The sequence below is a fragment of the Pithys albifrons genome, chromosome 3 (genome assembly GCF_047495875.1).
Source record: "Pithys albifrons albifrons isolate INPA30051 chromosome 3, PitAlb_v1, whole genome shotgun sequence".
In the NCBI taxonomy this organism is placed as follows: Eukaryota; Metazoa; Chordata; class Aves; order Passeriformes; family Thamnophilidae; genus Pithys; species Pithys albifrons.
This window is the reverse complement of record NC_092460.1, coordinates 89,677,021-89,689,807: the sequence shown is the minus strand read 5'-3', so window position 1 is coordinate 89,689,807 and position 12,787 is coordinate 89,677,021.

Below are 12,787 nucleotides of genomic sequence, written 5' to 3'. Positions count from 1 at the left end.
AAGTAATAATGACAAAATAAAAATTTTCAGAAGCTGTTTCTACAAAGAACCCTAAAAGTAGTTTAATTGTTTTAACATTAATATTAAAAGAGATGTGTGAAACTAAAGCAAAAGATAATTGTTTTGCCATAGAGTCCAGAGTAAATTAGGTTGGAAGAGGTCTCTGGAGATGATTTAATCCTGGTCTTGATTTAAATGGATCCAACTAAAGCAGGTGCATCCTGGCTTTGCCAGATGATGAAGATTGCACAGCCTCTGTGATCCTGCTGAGGGGTTGAACAAGCCTCCTGATTAAAAAATTGATTTCCATGTAATCAGAATTTTATGTATGCCACTTGTCCTATCAGTGCACCTTTGAGAGTTGTCTGGCTTTGTTTTTTCTCCTGTATCTTCTGACCAGAATTAGAGACAGCAGTAAGGTCTTCTCCATCTCAAGCCTTCTCTTGTGACTTGGCAAAGCAACTCTCTGAAGACTCTTCACACATCACATGCTCCAGCCCTTTGATGGTCTTGGTGGGCTTCATCCACACTTGCTCTGGAGTGTCAGTGTCTGCCTAAACACAGACCTGAGCAGGCGATGCCATTGGAATAATAGATTGTGTTTGGAGGAAAATGACACCAAACAAGATAAACAAACCAGATACATCAAAAGGTATCACAGCATCTCCAGAGTGGTTTTTTGTAGTTCTTTTGGAAGGCTGAAGTGTGCAGGTCCCTCTTCTCTGTTTTTCTGTTTGAACAACGTCTTTGGCACCTCCAAGTATTTCTACCCTTTCCTCCTTCACTCTCTGCTTGGTTTTTGGCCACATTCTCCATTGTAGTTATCTACTGTCTCCCACCTCTTTTGAAGTGTATTGTTTCAGAAATGGAATTGAGTACACAGGGGGAGGGTTACAGAGCTCTGTAACCAGTTACCTGCACTGGCCCTGGAGCTGCCTCAAGGCTGAGTTTTGCAGCTTCTGTGGCAGCTGAACCAGAAAAGTGATGTCTGTGAAGTCCAAAATCACTCATGACCCCTCAGATCTTCCTCAGTGTTTTGTGGCCATTGTCCTTTTGCAACATTAGAACACAAAAACAGTAACATCAAAACAAGAGAAAAACAGACCTCCTGAGTGAGACAACTTAAAAAGAAGTTGAAGGGAAACTCCCTCCTCTCCCTCCTTTCCTGGCGGTATCAGCCCAGCAACTTTGATTGCCTTTCCAAGCTGAAGGAACTCGACACTCCGCTTTCAGTCCTTTGAACGTGTCCCTGCTCCCATCCCTTCTGGGCCCATCCCAGCTCCACACCCACCTCCCCAGCCTCCCCCACTGCTGCTCCTGCACTCCAGAAACCTCCACAGGGCTCAGCTGCTCCTGTGCTCCCTGGGGAAGAGCCAGCTCTCCACATCTCCCGTCTTCTTCAGGAGATTCACCCCCACCTGGTGTATCACAGCCACAGCAGGGCAGTCTCCCTCTCTGCAGGCCAATCCCCAAGTTCTGTAACAACATAGTATACAGCATCTAGACAGTACTAGAAAAAACATCCAAATTAAAGTGCTCTGTTGTGTGCCAGTAGTGCTGCTACTACAGTGTTTTTGCTGTTTTTCCCCAAGTGGAAATGCTGAAGGTGGTTACAGGAGCAGACGTGCCCAGCTGGAATGCTGCACCACCACAGCCAGAAAGGGAAGTGGGCAGGGTGGAAAAGGAACAAAATTGGTGCAACAAGCAGGGCTGCTTTTCAGCCAGGGCAGGATACTTTTTTTAAAAGTCCAACACTGACACACTGTATGCACCATATGGACACAAGGCTGCATCTGTTTTTATATTAGGGAGGCCTGTGCCATTGAGGAATGTGTGCACAATTTATATGAGCTATAAGCTCTGAGCTATAAAACAAAAATCAACTCATCCGAGTCCAAATTTCTGTTTTTCATGGAAACTGCAATGTATGGTGGCTGTCTGAAGCATGTATAAGGGGAGCTGTTACTATTTTTTTTGAAATTTATGATGTCCCATGCCTGGAGCTACAGTTGAGTGGTTTGCCAGAAACAGCCATTCATTAATCCTCAACACATGGCAAAAAGGATTGTTTATTTAAGATACACTGTACTATGATAGAGCCTGCTTATTTATTTAGTGTCTTAACATATTGATGAGGAAAAGCATTTCAGCAAATAATTACCATTCTCTTTGGCAAAACAAGTATCCTTTGGTGTGAGAAAAAATACTGGCCCAAGCACACAGCTTGAGCAGGACTGGAACAGGTAACTAAATCCTTACCCAAAGTCTCAATTGTTTTTACTGAGAGGGGGTAGGGAAGAAATACAGTCCTGCATCACAGTCTGAATCCTGAGCCATTCCAAAATTCAGCAGTGCTTGACTGGGTCTGTCATAGTAAAAAGCAGAGTGTTTGAAACAGACTTTCTCAGATGAGGTTACAGAAACCAATCAAGAGTAAAAAGTAATGGAAAATAAAAACTTAATAATGGGAGAACTGTTTATAGAGCAAGGGCAGGAGAAATTAAGCCGAAGCAGCAAGTGGAGTCAGGCAGCTAATGTGAAAAGCAGGAAGCATCCTGCAGGCATGCTCCAGGCTACCAAAGGTGACAGGACTGTACACTGAATCCAAAGTATCCTGAGGGCTATGTCAGCTGCAGTAGTTTTATCATTTTATGGCATCCAGTTCATGTGCACACAATGGTGAAACATGGCACTCCAGGAGCCTCCATGTCACTTCCAAGGAGCAATTTGCAGTCACTGAGAAGACAATACTATACTTTTGTTGCTTCTCAAAGAGAAAACTTAGGAGTAATTTTTGTTAATCCTTTACCAAATCATGTGTATGTTAATTTCCAGTTACATGTGTGTTGGACTCCCAGATCCCTGCCCCAAGACCTGCATATTTGGATAATACCTATGAAATTCTGCTTTTACAGGAAAAAAGTTCTTGTAATGTCCTTTCTAACCAACAGCAACCATCATAAAACAACAAGAAAACCCCCCCCAAAATCAAAATGTTCTTCAAATGTCAAATGTACCTATTACGACCCCATGTAATTTTTGTTTAAAAGGCAAAAATTGTAATAGTATTTGTTGGTGAGTCACTTGTTAACAGTGTATTCATAAGTTTAGGAGAAATGTAACCAGTTTTATATTAGTGCATACAAGACAGAAGGAAACATTTAATTTTGCTCTCAAAGAAGATGTTTTGGTGGAACAAAACAGTTACAGATGAGAGGCAGTCTGGGGAAAGAACAGAACTGGTTGGCTTCTCTGGTCAGTGACACGTTTCCTTTCTCATTTTGCATCTAGAAAAGTTAACACAATGTTTTACAGGGAAAAGGGTGTTTCTCTAAAGATGCTGCTGTGTTACTTCCTGTAGGATTAGTCCTAAGCAAATCACAACTGACACAACTTTTTCCTATGGAGCTACACTTTAAAAGCACATAGTTAGCTTTCTGTTCTCTAGTAGAAGAAATAAACTGTACCAGTGCTATGTACTCCCACAGACAGCTTATCCATGATTCCTTCTGGCATTTAGAATTAGGATTAATTGGCAGGTCATTAGCCTCTGGATGCAGCAGGATACCAGGCCACAGCCCTTTTTTTCCTTCCAACATTTATTAAACCTGGAACCAGGGCAGTATGTCAGCAAATACAATCTCGAATGGTGCCTGATACTGGAAAGAATGGACAGTTTATGTGCTTGTAACTGGTTCCTATGGAGCTACATTGGACTGAAACTTGAAGAATCTTGTGGCTCCATATGTTTTCTATTTTAATCTATCAAACTAATAAAAATTTAAAAAACAACATGACATGATACAAGAGGTATGACTTGTTATTTGCAAGGTTTAGTCTATTAGGAGATGTCTGCTAGGACTGGTTAGTGTTTAACAGTAAATAATGGGGAATTCTTTTGGCACAATGAAGTAAACATGATCTATAGACATTTTAGGGCAACTTTAAACTAAAAATATATTTTTTTCTATTGCTTATTTGGAATCTAAGCAGCTAGCACACTTAGTTCTCCAGATGAACCTGATTCTTACAGAGATGAACTCTTCCATCTCCTTAAACAGGGAATGAAATGTCTCTGCAATGGATGTTTCACACCTGCAGAATGTAAATTACAGCTGAAACCAACCTTTACATCCTGTCAAAATCTAAGAGCCTGACTGGGGTTTTAAAAGGTAGTTTGAAAACAGAGAATGAGGCCCTGTTCATTTTCCTGACAGTCTGTTGCTTGTTATTTATTACTAAAAATATACAGGTTGTGACTGAAACACGTAGTTTTATAGAAATACGTTGTGACAGGGACAATACTGTCATTGCTTTTGACAACACTGAAAAGCTACTGCAAGATAACTAACTCATCATGCCATATTTTACTGTGCTTTTGATGTAGCTGTTGGCAGATTAAATTTTTATCATCTTGGCCACATTGGCCTTGAACTGCAATGAGATTTCCCTAAAGTGGGAAACATGCAGGATGTTGAATATATCTGAATCTAGCTGTGAACAAGCTCACTTTTATCTTCTGAATGTCATTTTGTGTGGATGTGATCAGTCTAAGTCTATTCTGTAGCCTGGCAAGGTGTAGGGAGGGTCTTTGGACCTATTGGAAAGAACAAGCAAAAAATACTCAGCTGAATTATTCTGCATGATCAATCCGTCTGACAGTTTTTGTCCCAGACTCAGGAGTTTCCTATCACAGAACATGTGGTGCAAAGGGTTAGAGACTGAGTCTGGCAAGGAGAAGAACCATCCACTGTCCAGAAAATTGGGCTCAAAAAAGTAAAGTTGTCAAAGTTGCCTAGTTGTAAAAATCACTAAAAAGGCAAAGATGATAACACTGGGCGGAGATCTGTGTCTCATGGTTGCTTTTTTGTTTTGCAAAGATCTATAACTCTCCAGGGCTTTCTTTACAGTAAATATGACTGGTTGGGAAACTCCTTGGCTGAGTCAGAAGTTTAATCAAGACATTTGGAGAACCCATGGCATATGGGACTCTGAGGCAGAGGCATAATCCTGGGTCATCCAGGCTGCAATAATGCAAACGGTTTTCTGAGAAGTCATGTCAGCTCTTTGATCATGGCTCACCCAACACTGGAACTCACACAGATTTCTGTTCCTATTACATCTCACCTCTGTGGGAAGATGGATGAGCAACCAGAGCCTGAGAGGACTGAAACAGTGCAGGGCTGCTGCAGTCACAGAATAAACAAGTCAACAACAATAATCTGAGGATAAAATAAATCCCTTTAGGCTTAATATGAGAAAAACTGTAAATCAGAAAGCTATGAAGAGATTAAATGGATCTGGATTAATTTAGGTTGGTTTTTTCAATTATTACTCTTGCATTCCAATTCTTCAAAGCACTTTCTGTATCTAACAAGCATTTAATTTGAGTAGAGGTTTTAAAAAGGAAGTTCTGAGGTGACATTGAGAAAAAATAAGTCCGAGAGAAGTAAAGAAAATAAGAGCAATGACAGCAAAATTGTTTGTGGTAAGACATGGAAATAACAGACGAGGGTTTGGAAAGCATGAAGCACACTGGAAATATCTTCTAAGTTATTAAGCAACTGCATTGGTCTTGTGGTCTCTAAAGTGACTATTACACCCTGGAATGGTTTAGCAGGGAGAGTACTACCTACAGTTAGAGTGGGGTTAGAGTTCCCCTAGTATGGACTCTATATAAGATGGTGCGACGTATTTCTTACTCTCATAAAGTTTGATTAAGTTACATTCTCAGATACATCAACCATGCCTAAACTTTAGTTCCTGCCCAGTTTTGGACCCTGTGGTGTGCACTGTGCCTGGTCTGTGATGCTCTTAGCCCCCATGGAAGGTTGGTGTTCATTGGAGCCACAGCTTTTGAGACTCACAGGTCAAAAATCAGCTCTAAACTCCACTGTCCCAATTTTCAAGGAGGGTAAGAAGGAAGATCCCAGCAGTTACAGGCCCTCCAGTCTCACTTCAGTACCTAGTAAAATTTTTGGTGCCGTTGAGTGACCCCATAAAACAGGACTCAGAGCAAATTTAGTGTGGGATAAGATAAAAAGGTAGATTCTTTAATATCAGGCTGAAGGCCCACAGGAATACATGATGACATCTTTGTACACCCTCCAAACACTGGTTTCTATGGTTTTTATAATATAGTTCACCCAGTCATTACTTTACACATCTCTCGGTCCAGCCCTTCGGTATCATTATCAAGAAGGTTATTCTGGGAGTTACTGAAGAACATTTGAGACAACACGGTCATTGGGCACAGCCAGCACAGGTTCATGAGGGGAAGGTCCTGCTTAACCAACTTTATTTCCTTCTATGACAAGGTCATCCACCTAGTTGACCAAGGGAAGCCAGTAGATGTGATGGGTTTGGGTTTGGCAACCAGTCACCAGTGGGGTTCCCCAGTACTCAGTTTCAGGGTCAGTATTTTTAGTGTTTTTGTAAATTATCTGGGTGCAAGAATCAAATGTAAAGTTTGCCAATTATACTAAATGACAGTCCTTGGAGAGCAGAGAGGCCTTGCATGGAGAGATCTTGATAGACTGGAGAGCTGGGCAATGGCCATCTGTATGGAACTGAGCAAGGGCAGGTGCTGGGCTCTCTACTGGGCATGGGGTAATCCCAGTTGTACAGACACACTGTGGGATGAAAGGCAGGAGAACAGCCCTTCAGAAATGGGTTGGGAATTTGAGTTGGTGGCAAGTTGAGTATGAGTCAGCAGTGCCCTGGCAGCCAGGAGGGCCAACCCTGTCCTAGGAGCATCAGGCACAGCATCACCAGCCGGGCGAGGGAGGGGATTGTCCTGCTCTGCTCTGCACTGGGGTGGCATCACCTGCAATATTGGGGCAGTTTGAGGCACTGTGATATGAGAAAGATATTAAGCTGTTAGAGAGTGTCCAGAGGAAGGTGACCAAGATGGTGAAATATCTTGAGGACAAGACTTACAAGGAATGGTTGAGGTCACTTGGCTTGTTCAGCTTGGAGAAGGCAAGGCTGAGGGGTGACCTCGTGGCAACTCATCCACCACTGCCTCAAGGGGGATAGTGGAGCAGGAGGTGCTGATCTCTTCCTCTGCTGACCAGTGATGAGGCACAAGCTGTGTCAGAGGAGGTTCAGAGCTGACTGCAGGAAAAGGTTTTTCACCAAGAGTGTGGTCAGTCACTGCAGCAGGCTCCCTGGGAAGGTGGTCATCATACCTTGGCTCATTCTCTGTAACCATCCTGTGTTTTGAGCACAGGCCCACATCTGCTTCTGCCATACACTGACATTCAGTCAGGTACACAGAGTGATGGCTGAGAGGCCCAGTCACGTTTTCTCCTTCGTATTCCCATGTGCCCTTGAGGTGGTATCCTGTGTCTGTAGAAACTTCCCTGAGTGGACATTGCCTGCCATTAAGATGGATGGGGTCCATATCTCTCTTCACTTCTGGCTGACACCAGACCATGCAGATAACCCCACCAGGCCACAGGAATCCTGAGGCACCAAGGTGGACACTCCCTACACAAAGAAGCAAGATGGCTCAAGACAGATACCTAACATGGCACCATGATGTCAATGAAGAGAAAAACCTCATGTTTTGGGGTTTACAACCATCTCTGTATTAAGACTAGGAAAATCCTAATCCTCTTGGCAATATTTCTACAGAAAAGTGTCATAAGAATCTGGTGTTGCTCACATCCTTTCCAAAGATATGTCATTCCTTGTCAGTAAGATGAATGCAACCAGAGACATCCAAGAAGTGGAGACAATGGCAGGCTGCAGCCAAGTACTGGTTACATGTATCAGTCATCTGTAACCAAAGCAACAAGACACTGCACGTTAGGTTATTGAATAGCTGAAAGAAAAGACACAGAGCACAACATTAGTATCTGATTTGTGAGAAAACTGTTTTAAAATGGAAGTAAAGTTTCTGGCACAGCAGAATTCTGAGTGTCTGCAAGAGGCTCCACAGAAACTGTCGCTTTCTAATATTATATATTCGTTAACTGTGATTCCAGTATAGTCTGGAATCTATAAGTCCCCACTATTGTGGGATTTTTTCACTTACTGAGAATGTCTAACTTTCCCAACCATATATGTCCATGTAGCACATATAAGCCCTTATCTGCTGTTGTATTGCTCTCACTGAACTATTAGGCTGCATTTGCATGAGGTTTTTATCTCAAGTCTCTGTTACAAATGAGTGTCTCACACTGAGACCTTTTGAATGTGTAGTTGGATTTTTTAACTCTGAAGCACAGCTGCTTAGTTTCACCTCTCAGCTTCATTTTTCAGGCACTGATATTCATTGCCATTCATGCTGGAAGTTGCATTTGAGAAAACATGACACATGGAGTCTTCAAGGTACATAAGCAGCTGTGCAAGCCAGTAATTGCTCCACTGACCTCAGCAGGAACAGTCAAGAATACATTATGCACATACTTAATTACCTTGTTCATTCAGGACCAAAAATCAAGAGGGAACCAAGTAAAAAACTTTGAAAGATATTTGATCAAAGTCACTGGAGTGGGATGGTGGAAAGACATGAGGTTTCACTTGTATTAAAGAGCCAGCAGTCTCACAAGAACCCAAAAGGGACAAGGAGGCAAGATGAGGCTGGGACCTTGGGTTGTGGAACCAACAGTTAGCATGCTACCTCATGACATCCTCCTGTGCTTTGCTAATTCCAGATTTATTTATATTCTTAATACCTGCAATGGATTAATAAATAGATTAAAATATCATTAAGTAGATTAATATTCCTATTGAAATAAGAATTTGCTGGCTCTAAAGTCAGTAATTGGTATCAGATGCATTTAGAGAAATCTACATTAGTCATGCACTCGATCCAATTCCCTTTAGAGGACTGAATTACAGAATTCATTGTTCATTGAACAGTGCCTTCAGAACTTTGCTATTTTAATAGCCAATTCATTTAACCAGAAATTTATTTTCATTTCTTGCTGTATTTTTTCATATGTAGGATATGTTTCCCACAGCAACTTTTTTTTTCCTGTGAAATAAGAACTAACCTTGAATCAGGCTCATTCCCTGAATAAGACTCAGAACAACACTGCTGAACATTGTATAGGATCAGCATTTGCAAAATGACTTGTACCTGCCCTAGGTGTACAGACATGTGACAGGGAGGCTCACTGTGCTTTCACTGAAGTCACTGGAGTTTATTGAAAGACAATTAATTTGCCCCAAAAGATACAATTAAAGTGATAATTTTAGAGTAACCTGCATAGCACATCCAAGTATTTCTATATTGATTTTTCCCATGTTCTCTTCCTATGATTTTTTAATTAATTTTTCTTGAATATAATATATTCTGATGTTGCAGAACACATTAACACATATCCTTTGGAACAGGTTCATTCCAACTGTAATCTCCTGACCATTTTTAAACAATCTCTGGAAAGTATTTCCTTCCTTAGCAGCTGGATACCCTCAATTTACACTTCAGATTGCCAAAGGATTTGTAAGCCCCATTAGCTTTAACATCCACAGGTGTACCCAACTCATTTTATGGAGCTGCAAGCTGGATTCAAGTCAAGAAAAGACTTGTAAACCCATGGTTTATTTGGAAGAGTCTTGATGTTCTTTCCTGAAAATAGCAGGGTATTAGCATTTAACAGATTGGCTTTATAACTGTTTAAAGAAAAGATACCATCTAGGAACAAAGTGTTGGAAGGGGATTATGAGGTCACTGAGTCAACTCATTTTTCCCATTTGCAGGAACTACAAAATATGACCCAGTTCACTCCCTTCCCAAGAGCCACACTAACACTAGGAGTTTGCCCTGTCCCTTCTTAGGATGCTGCTTCACAATTCCCTTCTGTGTTAAACAGAAAATCTTCCAGTTGCCAGCCTAAATGTATTTACTGACATTTTATGGGATTGGTTTGTTTTGTTTTCCTGTGTTGGTGTATAAAATGTAGTGGGAAGCACAGCAGAGAAGACTGTTTGCAACATTACCCAACCTCAACTACTGTGGGAAGATCTCACACAATACACAACTTCTCCTGCCACTGTCATTGTGGAAAAATAGCTGAATATCTGTCTAAAAGCAAAGGATAGAGGAGATTGAGATCCAGGTATTTAGTGAATAATGGTGCACAAAAAGTATCTCAAAGAATACCCTGAGGGATACAGAGTGGCCTGCCAGGTCTGAGACAGCCAGTGGGTTTGGCCTGTAGGCTGAGAAACTTATATACATTTGGGAGGCACACAGCTTGATCAAAGACTGTCTTTAATTTAGGACTGGCTAATTAGTTGGCCAAGTAATCTGCAACTAGCTGTCCAGGAGGATGTGTTCAACCACTGCAAGGAAGGAGAGGATGTGAGGGCTGTGCGGAGGACTGACAGGATGGCCAAGGCTTGTGGATGTGGGTGTTGGAGAGGAGGAAGGCAGAGACAAGTGATGGCTGCAGACTGTGGAAGGAAACAGGACATGGGCACTTCAGTGGGAAAAAAGGGGGAAACTGGTCCAATGAGTGGTGAGATTTTAAAGGCTAGTTCAACCTGAACATTGCCAAAAGTAGTAATAAACTTGTCTATTCCCACTTGATGGTGATGGAAACAACATTATAATAACTTGTATGAAATGAAGAAAGAATGCAATCAGCATTTTAAAAACTGCATTTGCTCATTGTCAAAATGCAGCAAGTATTTTGTTTTGCTGTTAAAGAAAATAATTAAAACCACTGAAATAACTAGATGCACAAAAGCCAGAGCTATTCAGTCAAAGTACAGGGAAGACATCTAGACCTTCATAATAGCAGTAATTTCAAAAGGCAACACACATTTTTATAAAGGAAAAAGATAAATGAGATGCAAGACTTAAATCAAAAAGAAATTATGCAGAAAATACAGGAAGCAAAAATGCTGAAGTTATAAGCTCATGGTAAAGAGGAACTAAGTTTCAGTATAGGTGAATCTTAATCTAAATAAATTAATAGCTTTAAATATTTCAGCATTTCTTCAGATATGTAGAAATCCTGAATGAAAATTAGTTGAGTAGCTTTCCTGAAGAGATGCTGGTTAAATGAATATGGCTGCAACTGCACATGATTTTACTGGCAATAACTACCTACTAAACACAATGCATTTCATCAGACTGACCAGCACACTTGTGACAGTGGGAACCACTAGAAAAACTGTCAGGTTAACTGGGATATTAAGGGAATATTCATATAGGCCTGGCATAACTATCACCCTTAGCCTCCTCATAGTGCTCAGCAGAGAGATGGGCTTTTTCAAAGAATTGAGGAAAGGTTCTCTGCTTTGTAGAAGTACTACTCTCCACTGACTATAAAAAACAGAATCCCTTCCAGCTAGAAGTTATCCAAATACCTCATAAATTTTGTTTTCCAAAAGACCCAGTTTCTTATGTTTAGAATCTTTAAAATCATTAAGCATAAAGTTACATCTCTGAGTTCATCGCCTTTTAGGTACCTCTGCTATTTCAAAGTAACCACTTGCCCTGCCATGTAAAGCCACAGATTTTAAGTTCTAATGCCCCAGTTTATGCTTTACTTGGGCTCAGCAAAAGCACTGGAAAAAATAAAGCATGAACATATCAAGAGTAACTAAAGAAAAACACCACCCTTTGGAAGCAGCTAAAACACCAGGACCTGAGAGAATATTGGCAGAGTACCACTAAAAGCCCTTCCTTCTTCACCCTGCCCTAGACATCAACCCCTGGAGAGACAAACGTTTGTCTGCTGCAATGTGGACACCCTTCTATTTGAACTGCAACCATGACAGGAATGCCAAACCCTCTCACAAGCCAAGTCTCAAAACTTAAAATTCATGGCAAAGCAGCTGAACGGTGCCAATAGGTCGAATTTCTGAACAAAACAGTAAGTAATTCTTTGCAATTGCAATCCCAGAACTATCTCCCTATTTCTTATCCATACCTTTGGGCAACCCACTATGTTGTCAGATGTCTGTGGCAGTGAATGCCTTTGCTTTCCCAGCTTCATCTGTCAGCTGAGGGCAGCAAGAGACATGGCAGTGTTACAGGTATTTTGTGACCTTGCAGAACTCCATCACAGTTCGTGGACAGCAGCCCTTGGATCCCCTTCAAGCCCTTCAGTTCTCTGGGTGCCCTTTATTAGCAGTGAAATCATTCAGCTGTTGGCTCTGAATGGCACTAGTAAAACAAGAGGTGCATTAAGGGGCTACTGAGGCTATTTTTCATTGCTTATATATTATAATGTGGGTTCTCTCTCTTTTTTCTTTTATTGAACAAAAATCTGTATAAATGACATTATTTTCTTGGACAGAAATGGGAAAGAGCTTCCAGACTGTCACTCAGGGAGTTCTGGGTTCTGATTTGCCCTGTGGAGTTCAGGCCAGTTAGCTGTGACACTGGTTGACTACAATTTCTGTCCTTAGAGTGAATAAACATCTGCAGATCCTACTGAGTTAAATTTCTGCACCTTTATAACTCAGATAGATTTTTCTTACGCTCTGTAAAACAGATAGTTTTGGAAAATAATAATGAAACTCTCATGAAAGGTCACATAGATTCTTAAAATACACTTTTCTCCTTTGCACCCTGAAACGTTTTTTACCTTTCAGCCTGAATCTATGCAGCCTGAAAATAATCATTTCTGAGGCTACAAAGAGAAGGAGAAGGTAGACTTTCTCTTAGAATCTTCTCTGGAAATCTTTTCTTGAAGAGATACCTAAACTCCTGTTTCTTCATCCAACACCCCCATGATCTGAGCATTGCAGAACATTCTGCAGCTTTACCAAAGCATTGGCTTCAGTGAGACTCTCCTCTGCTGGGATGTCCAGCGTG